General features: G+C 53.7%; 2 non-coding genes across 2 annotated transcripts; one reads left to right on the top strand and one right to left on the bottom strand.

Annotated features, from left to right (window-relative positions):
- Nucleotides 1-3,838: 3,838 nt before the first annotated feature.
- On the bottom strand, nt 3,839-4,030 carry LOC140215035 (U2 spliceosomal RNA). The gene has a single exon (XR_011891956.1). It is a non-coding gene; the product is annotated as a U2 spliceosomal RNA (small nuclear RNA).
- A 5,651-nt stretch (nt 4,031-9,681) lies between these two features.
- Nucleotides 9,682-11,496, top strand: LOC140215036 (small subunit ribosomal RNA). Its single transcript, XR_011891957.1, has one exon. It is a non-coding gene; the product is annotated as a small subunit ribosomal RNA (ribosomal RNA).
- Nucleotides 11,497-12,500: the final 1,004 nt, after the last annotated feature.

The raw sequence follows: 12,500 nt of genomic DNA on the forward strand, positions 1-12,500 counted from the left end.
CCCCGGCTGACGTGGTAGCGGACTTGGCGTAATGTTGCCCGTTGTTTCACAGGAAACGGGCACCGCGAATTTCATGCTTTCTTTCCAGCTTGGAACGTTTGGCTTTGTGTGCGGGTGCTGCATTTAAGGAGCTGTGTATAACTTTATAGAGCGTCTCAAGAAAAACAATTTGTTTGAAGCTTCACACGTGAGAGGAGCGGCTTCTGAGTACGAGGCGGTTTTCCTTTTTTTTTTTTTCTGCCGATAATTGTACTCATCTGCCACGTCTCTCACCACGATATGATATTTTTTTGGGGGGTTTCTCCTTTGATCCTCAAGTGAACGGACTGTCCAGTACTGATGCCATTTACAAAAATCCAAAACAGCAGAGGCCCGCACCTGCTCAATCAACGCCAACTCAATTTAAGGAAGGGCTGTTCAAAAGCTGATCGAAACCATCCAGTTTGGGAAAACCTATTTTATGCAGTAGTTTTTATTATTATTTTTTTTTTATTGTGAGAGACGTGAAATCCACACCACGAAATGAACGTCCCTTTGTTACCCTTTTGTTACCGCGGCTTCGAAACCGTGCGTAATACCAATTTAATTGTGTCCTGGTTGGCCGTTTGTCAGCACTTTGTGTTCTTCTAGAAAATCAACTACTAGTTTATAAATTACGTGCGCGAAATTTTCCTCCGTGTGCACCACCAAAATACTTAAAGAAGAGAGAATGCGTCCGGGGCCTTGGGATTTCGAAAATGCCGTGCTCTGAAATTTTCACATCCGCCATTGGAAAGATAATTATTATCCGTCGTAAAAAAGAAAAAAAAAAAGAAAGAAATCACATTTGAAATTATCATTGAAAGTGGCCACGTTTTTCGGGGCATGTCTTGATGAAATAATTTCAGTTCAGTTCAGCATGATTGGATTTCATCTTTTCCAGTATTCTCAGTACTCTCGTTGTAGTACCAATTGCCGGCAGATTTTTTTTTTAGTTGTTTAGAGTTATACATTCCTGAACGATGTTTTTCTTTTCCTCAAAGCTAGCCATAGAACCAGCGCTTTCTATAAAATCATGACAATAAGAATCCAGCATATCGGTTCATCTTCGGCGCGATTAAAGTTCGGGAACTGGCGATTTTTTATTGCCGTGATCAAGAAGGTTAACACCAGATAAGGCGTGATATTTCAGCATACCAGTCACGATATCTAATCGAATCTAAGATTGAAATGGCGTTCTGAATTCTTTCGGTTCCAGATAGAAAGAAACAGAAAAAAAAAAAAAAAGAAAGGATGTGATTGATTGCCATTCAAATCTGAAGACCGCGTGGAGAAAGTGTTCCGGTTTACATTCGGCAAATCAAAATGAACGGCTAAAATTAATCCATCGTCTGGTTTCATGCGCGAGATCACGTAAAAGGCAGCCATTCTTCTTAGCATGGTTTCTCTCTTTTGCTCTCTCATTCGCGCACGGAAATTTCTTCGTACGGGAATTTTATGAAGCGAAGGCGGCTGCAGACCATTTTCTTTGTTTAGTTCATGTTCGTAGGCGCAAATTACAAACCTAACACTTGGAGCAACATTTCCACTACTCTAGAGGGGCATAAACTGTAGACAGTGCACGCTTTCTCATTTATCCAATCGCTCGCAAACACATTGCATTGCTAGTCTACAGTGGCAATACAAAGTGACGTTTCACCATGCACGTCGAAGTTCATTACCAGTACCGCGCCAGCATCGACCGGCCGGCGAAGCGACGAGCTCAGCAGCGCATGCGCAAGGCCCGACACCACCCCAACCGAGCTTCCCTGCTTATCGGAGAGAGCAAGTGCGCGTGAACACGGGCGCGTCTGAGTATCTGGATTTAAAAAAAAAAAGAAAAAGAAAGCGTTTCCGAGATATTGACAAAGACAAGTGGTCGCGGTCGCTCTGAATCTTATCGTATTATAGAAAACGTGGGATGGCGGCGCTTCCTCGAGGGTCAGAAAGTACAATCGTCGAACTAGGTGGCAAGTGGAGTACATCCTTTTTCTTGGAACGGTTTGCAATTGACTGCTTGAATGTGCCGACCACGCGTCGCGGGTCGCGTATAGAGCCAACCGTTGGCAAGCACGCGTCTAGCGTAGCAGCAGAACCGATCGCGGTTGCGATAACCCATCGTTGGCAGCGAAAAAGAAAAACACCCACACGCAGTTTGTAGCAATAACCGTACAAATCAATGTGGTTTTAAATATAGCTTCACTGGTCACCCAAGAAGGGCACCGAAACTTTCTCATGACGCACACCGCTGTAGTCCACAAAGAACAAAGCGCACAAAATAGATATGATACAGCCGCACCGCATTATTTCGTGTTTTCACCATTTCATTACTTTCGTGTGCATGCGCGCTAGGGCCACGCAGGCCAGGAGTAAAAGGCACGAAAAAAAAAAAAAAAATGGTACGCAATCCTAAGCTTTGACTTGACTGCTGTGGCACTCGCATTTGTGTTCTTTACCTTAGGCGAACGCAATGCGCAAACTGAACTGGAATTTCCAATAATGGAAATTCCTGTTTGGCTCATATTTGCGTTTTTCGCCCGAGCAAGCGCTTCACTGCACTACGCTTTGCCCCTTCAACGTGGCTACACTGCCCGGCAGGCGTGTTCTGCGTAGGGCCGAACCTGCAGGCAAAAAGCATGGGCGCCGCCATCTTGTTGAGAGCGGCGCCAGGGACACAATCGCGCCTAGCTCATTGAGTTTTCCCCCAAAACTGAAAAAAATTTGACTTCATTAAACGAGAAAGATGCCACGAGTGTCCCAACAAAAAGCTTTGAGGATTACCGAAGGGTAACTGAGGGCGACGCAACGGGCTCTGGAAAGAAGGATGATGGGTGTGGCGTCACGGGGGGATCGGAATAGAGCAGATTGGGGTGTGCGAGAACAAACGCTCGTTAATGACACCAAAGTTTAAACCAGGAAAAACAAATGGGCATGCGCAGGGCATGCAATCTGGGGGGAAGATAACCGGTGGCCATTAAGGGTTACAGACTGAATTCCGAGAGGAGGGAAGCGTAGCAGGGGGTGGCAGAAAGGTAGGAGGGCAGATTAGATTAGGGACTACATGGCGACAATCGGCACCTGACCGGGGTACTTGGAGGATCATGGGAGATGCCTTTGCCCTGCAGTGGGCGTAGCCAGGATGATGATGATGATGATGTTCATGATGAAAAGGTAGCAACAGGTCTTCGTAACATACAGGTTAGAAAGATGAGGCACCTTTTAACCCTTGAATATATTTCGCCACATTCGGGCATACGACAAGTTTGTTTTCGAGGCGCTCGGTCCCACTGCTGCGAAAATGTGTACACAAAGGCTGCACAGTAGTTGCCAGAAATCGGGCACTCTATTTTTCTTTCATAGGGAATCTTTCTTCCACTTGGGCAGCGGATTTCGGCGGCAGGGCGAGCTTGCGTGGGCGCGGTGGTTTACGGATCCAAGCGATAGTGAACTCCAAAATCCAGTGTTGGCTTTGAGTGGGATTCATATTGATTGCGAACCCCACGGCTAATCCTACCCCCCATCCCCCCAAGTGGCTCTTTACAGGAGACAATCATTCAGAGACATCGGACAAATAGGAATTCTGGTTCTTTCTTTTGCTTTCATTAATTTTTCTCGAAGCCCATAACTAGAAATTTGCTGGAGCGGCTGTCCCATTTGCGACGCAACAAGTGCGACGCTACACACAGATGGAGTGGCAGTTTAATTACTCTCGTGGTCCGCGAACCGGCATCGTTGCGTGTAGTATAGGAATGGTGCGTGTCAAGTCAGTGCTCGCGTTGAGCTTGTGCTCTTCATTTTGATTGAATGAAGTCTCACCTAAGTGAGCGGGGCCGATCCCGGAGGTAGTGCAATACCGGGCCGACCTGCGGCGGAGGTGAAGCAGGCTTCAAGCACTCCGCCAACTTCCAAAAATAGGTTTAATATCGTGGGTCCATATAGAACCCGTATCAGATATTAAGCTGATAAGAACAGAGTTTTTTATTTATGCTAGTTACAAATACATCAAAAATATGTTACAAAACCAAGGAAAAAACGGATAAAAGGTGTATAATCTAAAAACGCAAACAAATGACTAAAAAAACTAGTTAGTGGTGTTAGTGATAAAAGGCTAAAACTGTAAAGGTGTAAAATACATGGCAAAACGCTTCTCTAAAACATAAAAGATCATTAAGAGGTGCCTACATGGGCTTTAAAAATCTTCGTAGATGGGCTTCGTAAATCTTCGTACATGGGCTTTAAAAATCTACACTTTGATCTTAGCCAAAAGGCCGAGAAGCGATGTCCTTCACTTCACTTCATTGTACTACTGCCTTGTGGGCGCCCTGCCGACATGGGTAACCTCAGCAACAGCGTGGGCAATATTATAAAATTCAGCCTGTGTACAGACTCAACGCTCCCTATCTCACGGATGAATTCGCAACGCCTCAGTCTTTCGCTGTTAACGAAACGCTGTCGCGTAGAAACGAGACCCGAGTGCAAGCTTGCTTGTAACGCGAAACCAACCAAGGCAACCTCGTAGAAAACGGAACAGGCGAGCGGAAAAAAAACGCGCCAGGGGAATGCTTACTTCCGTCTGAATGCGACCGCTCAAGGTGACCTTCCTTGAGGGCTTCGTTTCAAGCCCGTGTGCAATTGTAATATACTACGCGCATTTCCTTCATTTCTTTTTATTTACCGCAAGGCCCACTGAAAATTTTGATACGGCACAGGCCGGGACGGATCGCAACGTGTCGAATCGACCGGTAGAATTAGGTAGCATGCCCCATGTACGAAGACGAGCAACATAGAAGTGAATGACAAAATAAATATAGAAAACGCTGCACACTCCTTCCAACCGGAAACATAGAGGGGAGAAAGATCGCCATCTGAAACACAGGCATTGTAAAAAAAAGAAAAAAAAAAGTGCTACCTCATCATCTTTACCATTACCGTGTGTGTGTATGTATATATGCATGTGTGTGTGTGTGTGTTTGTGTATTTATATATATATATATATATATATATATATATATATACGCACACATGCTAGCATAGCTTAAACGCAGCTGGAAAGCTCAGCCTTGCACAAGAACCACCCCCTGTCGCAAACCCCTTTGAAACATTCAAATGCCAAACACGAGTAGAGCGAGGTCGTTCGAACCTGGCGCCAAAACGCATTGGCGCCATCTGTGTACGGAACTAGGAAAACCTGCGGACTTTGCAATACAGAAAGAAAGGTAGATGGCGCGAGCTAACGCTCCATTGCATACTAAGAACGAGAGTTAGTGAATAATGGCAGAAACGTCTTGGGAAGAGAAAAAAAAAAAAAACACGCAAAAGTTGTTGGCTTGTGCAAGCACTCTATGTTACAGCGATTAAAGAGCATAGCATCTTCTACAACAGCAGCTACAAAAAGAAGAAGAACGTGAGAGAGGGAGAGAGACAGGCGTGTTTCTTTGGAATGCAGAGCATGCAGCACATACTATAAAGTGCCAAAGAGACGGGGAAAGCAGATGGCGCGAAGGTGTATGTCCTCAAAGCTTGAAAGCAATTTCTAAATTACATGTACCGAAGTCCACCTACTCTCATCAGGTTGCTCCCGCCTCCAGTTGCGTTTAAAGTGAAATTACAGTCGCCTCAAAGGCAGACAGAGAGAGAGTGAAAATAGGTACACTTGCTTCGCGCAGCTGCAGCCGTTCAAATTTTACAGCAAGAGCACTCCCGAAGCAACAAAGTCCGCTGCCGCCTGGGCGCAATGCGCTCGCTTCAGTAAATTGCCGTGCTGGCCTCGGCAACCAAGAGGTGTAGTGCGGCAGACTGCTGCATTGTAGCACACCGCAAACCGTGCAGACGTAAGCGATCGCCTCGACATCGCTGCGAGCGCTCGAAGAGACAAAGTCCGAAACCACGTGTGCCGGGGCGGTGCGAGCGCGACGCCTTTGACGCAACTTTTGCGTACAAGCCGCCGCACCGCCACGACGGAATCGCTGGCATCCCGCACGCAGCTGCATTGTGTCACGCCGGCAATCGTTGAAACACCACGCAGTCGTCGGCGTCGGCCCCGACATGGTTGCGAGCGCTGGAAGAGACAAAGTCCGAAACCGCGTGTGCCGGGGCGGCGCGAGCGCGACGCCTTTGACGCAACTTTTGCGTACAAGCCGCCGCACGGACACGACGGAGCCGGTGTCACCCTGCAGAGGGCTGCACTATAGCACGCCGGGAACCGGCAAAGAACCGCGCAGACGTCGTCGTTGGCCGCGGCGTTGCCGCGAGCACGCGAAGAGACAAAGTCCGAAAGGACGTCAGCCGGGGCGTCGAGCACGCCGCCCGCACTGTTCGCACGCGTGCTCGGAAATGGCGAAGGGGCCGCGCTAGCGTGCCTTGAATCGGTGAGCGGCGGTACCGCGGCGATCGCCAGAGCTCGAATCCGCCCTGCAAAAGCCAAATATTGGCGCTCGGCTCGGCGCAGTACGCCGCCGCGTCGCACGAGTACGGCCCCATGGAGGTCTGGGCACTTATCGCTGCTACTGTAAGGGGCCGTACGGCCCCGGCCGACATTGTACCGTAGTGCGATTTTCGGCTTGCGCGTGCTCGTGGCGTAGTCCGCGCACCGTTCCGACGTCGACAATCGTGCCCACGACTACGCGAGCGCTGGAAGAGACAAAGTCCGAAACCGCGTGTGCCGGGGCGGCGCGAGCGCGACGCCTTTGACGCAACTTTTGCGTACAAGCCGCCGCACGGACACGACGGAGCCGGTGTCGCCCTGCAGAGGGCTGCACTATAGCACGCCGGGAACCGGCAAAGAACCGCGCAGACGTCGTCGTTGGCCGCGGCGTTGCCGCGAGCACGCGAAGAGACAAAGTCCGAAACGACGTCAGCCGGGGCGTCGAGCACGCCGCCCGCACTGTTCGCACGCGTGCTCGGAAATGGCGAAGGGGCCGCGCTAGCGTGCCTTGAATCGGTGAGCGGCGGTACCGCGGCGATAGCCAGAGCTCGAATCCGCCCTGCAAAAGCCAAATATTGGCGCTCGGCTCGGCGCAGTACGCCGCCGCGTCGCACGAGTACGGCCCCATGGAGGTCTGGGCACTTATCGCTGCTACTGTAAGGGGCCGTACGGCCCCGGCCGACATTGTACCGTAGTGCGATTTTCGTCTTGCGCGTGCTCGTGGCGGTGTCCGCGCACCGTTCCGACGTCGACAATCGTGCCCACGACTACGCGAGCGCTGGAAGAGACAAAGTCCGAAACCGCGTGTGCCGGGGCGGCGCGAGCGCGACGCCTTTGACGCAACTTTTGCGTACAAGCCGCCGCACGGACACGACGGAATCGCTGGCATCCCGCACGCAGCTGCATTGTGTCACGCCGGCAATCGTTGAAACACCACGCAGTCGTCGGCGTCGGCCCCGACATGGTTGCGAGCGCTGGAAGAGACAAAGTCCGAAACCGCGTGTGCCGGGGCGGCGCGAGCGCGACGCCTTTGACGCAACTTTTGCGTACAAGCCGCCGCACGGACACGACGGAGCCGGTGTCGCCCTGCAGAGGGCTGCACTATAGCACGCCGGGAACCGGCAAAGAACCGCGCAGACGTCGTCGTTGGCCGCGGCGTTGCCGCGAGCACGCGAAGAGACAAAGTCCGAAACGACGTCAGCCGGGGCGTCGAGCACGCCGCCCGCACTGTTCGCACGCGTGCTCGGAAATGGCGAAGGGGCCGCGCTAGCGTGCCTTGAATCGGTGAGCGGCGGTACCGCGGCGATCGCCAGAGCTCGAATCCGCCCTGCAAAAGCCAAATATTGGCGCTCGGCTCGGCGCAGTACGCCGCCGCGTCGCACGAGTACGGCCCCATGGAGGTCTGGGCACTTATCGCTGCTACTGTAAGGGGCCGTACGGCCCCGGCCGACATTGTACCGTAGTGCGATTTTCGTCTTGCGCGTGCTCGTGGCGGTGTCCGCGCACCGTTGCGACGTCGACAATCGTGCCCACGACTACGCGAGCGCTGGAAGAGACAAAGTCCGAAACCGCGTGTGCCGGGGCGGCGCGAGCGCGACGCCTTTGACGCAACTTTTGCGTACAAGCCGCCGCACGGCCACGACGGAGCCGGTGTCACCCTGCAGAGGGCTGCACTGTAGCACGCCGGGAACCGGCAAAGAACCGCGCAGACGTCGTCGTTGGCCGCGGCGTTGCCGCGAGCACGCGAAGAGACAAAGTCCGAAACGACGTCAGCCGGGGCGTCGAGCACGCCGCCCGCACTGTTCGCACGCGTGCTCGGAAATGGCGAAGGGGCCGCGCTAGCGTGCCTTGAATCGGTGAGCGGCGGTACCGCGGCGATCGCCAGAGCTCGAATCCGCCCTGCAAAAGCCAAATATTGGCGCTCGGCTCGGCGCAGTACGCCGCCGCGTCGCACGAGTACGGCCCCATGGAGGTCTGGGCACTTATCGCTGCTACTGTAAGGGGCCGTACGGCCCCGGCCGACATTGTACCGTAGTGCGATTTTCGTCTTGCGCGTGCTCGTGGCGGTGTCCGCGCACCGTTGCGACGTCGACAATCGTGCCCACGACTACGCGAGCGCTGGAAGAGACAAAGTCCGAAACCGCGTGTGCCGGGGCGGCGCGAGCGCGACGCCTTTGACGCAACTTTTGCGTACAAGCCGCCGCACGGCCACGACGGAGCCGGTGTCACCCTGCAGAGGGCTGCACTGTAGCACGCCGGGAACCGGCAAAGAACCGCGCAGACGTCGTCGTTGGCCGCGGCGTTGCCGCGAGCACGCGAAGAGACAAAGTCCGAAACGACGTCAGCCGGGGCGTCGAGCACGCCGCCCGCACTGTTCGCACTCGTGCTCGGAAATGGCGAAGGGGCCGTGCTAGCGTGCCTCGAATCGATCGGCCGGGGGCCCCGTAGGGCGACAGACAGGCAATTGTGCAGGAAACCGTACTGGCCATTGGCGAGAAATTGCCGTTCGCGCATTCGGTGGACGCGCTGCGCTTTCACGACTTCGGCATTGTGCTGCCGACGTAAGCTTTCAATCTTGCTCGCGGCGTTACGAGGCGGCACGATTTTCGCCAAACGCTCGTCGAAAGTGGCACGAGTACGGCCCCATGGAGGTCTGGGTACTTATCGCTGCTATTATATGGGGGTCCCAGAGAGCAGTCGCCCCCAAAGCGACCTGGGTGTTTGATATGCGGCGGGCTTCGTGCCCGTCAAGCGTGTCCCCGGTATCGCTCCCGTGGATCCCACAGCTGACGTCTGCAGCCTCATCCGCTTGATGCGTTAGGGGCTGGTTGTCGGACGACGCTTTTTCCACGATATCGAAGTGTGTTCCGCATCGTCCTCGGACGAATCAAATACGAAAGCGCCGAAGGCGCGGGCGTGACCCGTCGCCTAGCGGCTTTGCCGTCTCGGCTACGTTGCAAGTGTCGGTCGGTCCACCAGTGCTGCGGGCTCGAGAGAAACCGCAAGCCGCGATCGAGTCGACACAACCGGTCTATCGAGAATGTTGCGTGCTTCTTGCCGCGTGGCGATACCCGGCCCTGCGGGGAGGGCGCCGTTGCGAGCTCGAACGCCGTCGTCTCGGACTGTGCAAAGTGCTACCCTTTGCGAGAACGAAGCGTGTTGGGGCGCCTGAAGGTGGCCTCGGCATCGCAAAAACGGCGTCCGGCCTGCTTGAAAGGCTGGACGCGCAGTTGAACGATTACCTGGTTGATCCTGCCAGTAATCATATGCTTGTCTCAAAGATTAAGCCATGCATGTCTAAGTACATGCCGAAATAAGGCGAAACCGCGAATGGCTCATTAAATCAGTTATGGTTCCTTAGATCGTTTCTTCCTACTTGGATAACTGTGGCAATTCTAGAGCTAATACATGCAGTGAGCCTGAAGCCCTTTGGGCGACGGGTGCTTTTATTAGACCAAGATCGATCGGGTTTCGGCCCGTATTGTGTGGTGACTCTGGATAACTTTGTGCTGATCGCATGGCCACGAGCCGGCGACGTTTCTTTCAAGTGTCTGCCTTATCAACTTTCGATGGTAGGTTACTTGCTTACCATGGTTGTTACGGGTAACGGAGAATCAGGGTTCGATTCCGGAGAGGGAGCCTGAGAAACGGCTACCACATCCAAGGAAGGCAGCAGGCGCGCAAATTACCCACTCCCGGCACGGGGAGGTAGTGACGAAAAATAACAATACGGGACTCTTTTGAGGCCCCGTAATTGAAATGAGTACACTCTAAATCCTTTAACGAGGATCAATTGGAGGGCAAGTCTGGTGCCAGCAGCCGCGGTAATTCCAGCTCCAATAGCGTATACTAAAGCTGCTGCGGTTAAAAAGCTCGTAGTTGGATCTCAGTTCCAGACGAGTAGTGCATCTACCCGATGCGACGGCTCGGACTGAACATCATGCCGGTCCTTTCTTGGTGCACTTCATTGTGTGCCTCGAGAAGGCCGGTGCTTTTACTTTGAAAAAATTAGAGTGCTCAACGCAGGCGAGTCGCCTGAATAAACTTGCATGGAATAATAGAACAAGACCTCGTTTCTGTTCTGTTGGTTTTTGGAATACGAGGTAATGATTAAGAGGGACAGACGGGGGCATTCGTATTGCGGCGCTAGAGGTGAAATTCTTGGACCGTCGCAAGACGAACTACTGCGAAAGCATTTGCCAAGAATGTTTTCTTTGATCAAGAACGAAAGTCAGAGGTTCGAAGGCGATCAGATACCGCCCTAGTTCTGACCATAAACGATGCCAACCAGCGATCCGCCTGAGTTACTCAAATGACTCGGCGGGCAGCTTCCGGGAAACCAAAGTGTTTGGGTTCCGGGGGAAGTATGGTTGCAAAGCTGAAACTTAAAGGAATTGACGGAAGGGCACCACCAGGAGTGGAGCCTGCGGCTTAATTTGACTCAACACGGGAAAACTTACCCGGCCCGGACACTGGGAGGATTGACAGATTGAGAGCTCTTTCTTGATTCGGTGGATGGTGGTGCATGGCCGTTCTTAGTTGGTGGAGCGATTTGTCTGGTTAATTCCGATAACGAACGAGACTCTAGCCTATTAAATAGGTGCGGGGTTCCCAGCACCTTACAACCTTCTTAGAGGGACAAGCGGCTCCTAGCCGCACGAAACAGAGCAATAACAGGTCTGTGATGCCCTTAGATGTCCGGGGCCGCACGCGCGCTACACTGAAGGAAGCAGCGTGTCTTTATCCCTGTCTGAAAAGACTGGGTAACCCGTGGAACTTCTTTCGTGATTGGGATAGGGGCTTGCAATTGTTCCCCTTGAACGAGGAATTCCCAGTAAGCGCGAGTCATAAGCTCGCGTTGATTACGTCCCTGCCCTTTGTACACACCGCCCGTCGCTACTACCGATTGAATGATTTAGTGAGGTCTTCGGACCGATGTCCGGCGCGGCCTTTCGGTTGCGCCGGTCTGTTGGAAAGATGACCAAACTTGATCATTTAGAGGAAGTAAAAGTCGTAACAAGGTTTCCGTAGGTGAACCTGCGGAAGGATCATTACCGGATTGTGAAGGGTGGCGAGCGCCATTGTTTCTACCCCGTGTGGGTGAAGCAGCTCGCTGCGCCCGACGCTTTCCGCCGCTGGCCCCGCTTGGACGCGGGGACGGCTATACCCGAACATGCCGGGGACTGCCTGAATTTTGAGGGGCGCCCCGTGCCAAATTTGTTGCGCCCAGTGGACGCCGGCTGCAACCTTGGACGGTTGGCTTGGCCGCGCCCGCGGGTAGAAACGGCGTAACGCACACTGGGTGGGCTTTCTGTCCGCTTTGGCGCTCTTGCGCGGAATGGGAGTAAGACGACCCGACCTGCTGCTTTGCCCAGTACGAGGGGAACGGCGAAGCGTGCGGTCGGTCAAGGAACTGACGGTCGAGAGCTAATGCCGCTGCCGCTTAGTACACACACGGAACCGTGGTGCGAGCGCTCTCCCGTCCTCCGCGGCAAACGCTGCCGAGTCTGAAAAGTCTGGCGGCTGCCGGTCGCTTCCTGCGGCGAGTATGGAGTAACGACCCGACTTTGTTGCCGCCCAAGTACTAAAGGAACGGTGTGGCGCTCGGTCGGTCATGGAACTGTCGGTATGAGGGTGCGGCTGCCAAGTACGGAAGGAACCGTGGCCTAAAGTGCTCTCCCGTCCTCCGCGGCAAATGCCACCGAGTCCGAAAGGGCCGGAGGCTGCCGGTCGGCTCCTGCTCGTGACGCGCGAGGTGTCGAGATCGCGGTTTAATGCGACGACGTCTGCAGGCTATTCGCCCGCCGCCGAGGGAAAGGCGGCGTTGCTGCGAAGTACCGAAGGAAACGCGGCTTTGCTACGTCGGAAGCGTTCTGCGGTTAGCGGACTTGTGCGCTTTGGGAAGGCGCCGCACGTCGAAAGAGGAAGTACGGACAGACGAGGGACTGTAGTCCCGGATTCGAACGCACTTGCGGCCAGGCCCTTGCTGGCTTCGTCTTCCGCCTCAAGTAGACTTGTTGTGGCGCCGGCGCAGGGAGCCGTCCCTGGCACTGGCCGA

This window comes from Dermacentor andersoni, unplaced genomic scaffold (assembly GCF_023375885.2).
Source record: "Dermacentor andersoni unplaced genomic scaffold, qqDerAnde1_hic_scaffold ctg00000795.1, whole genome shotgun sequence".
Classification (NCBI taxonomy): Eukaryota; Metazoa; Arthropoda; class Arachnida; order Ixodida; family Ixodidae; genus Dermacentor; species Dermacentor andersoni.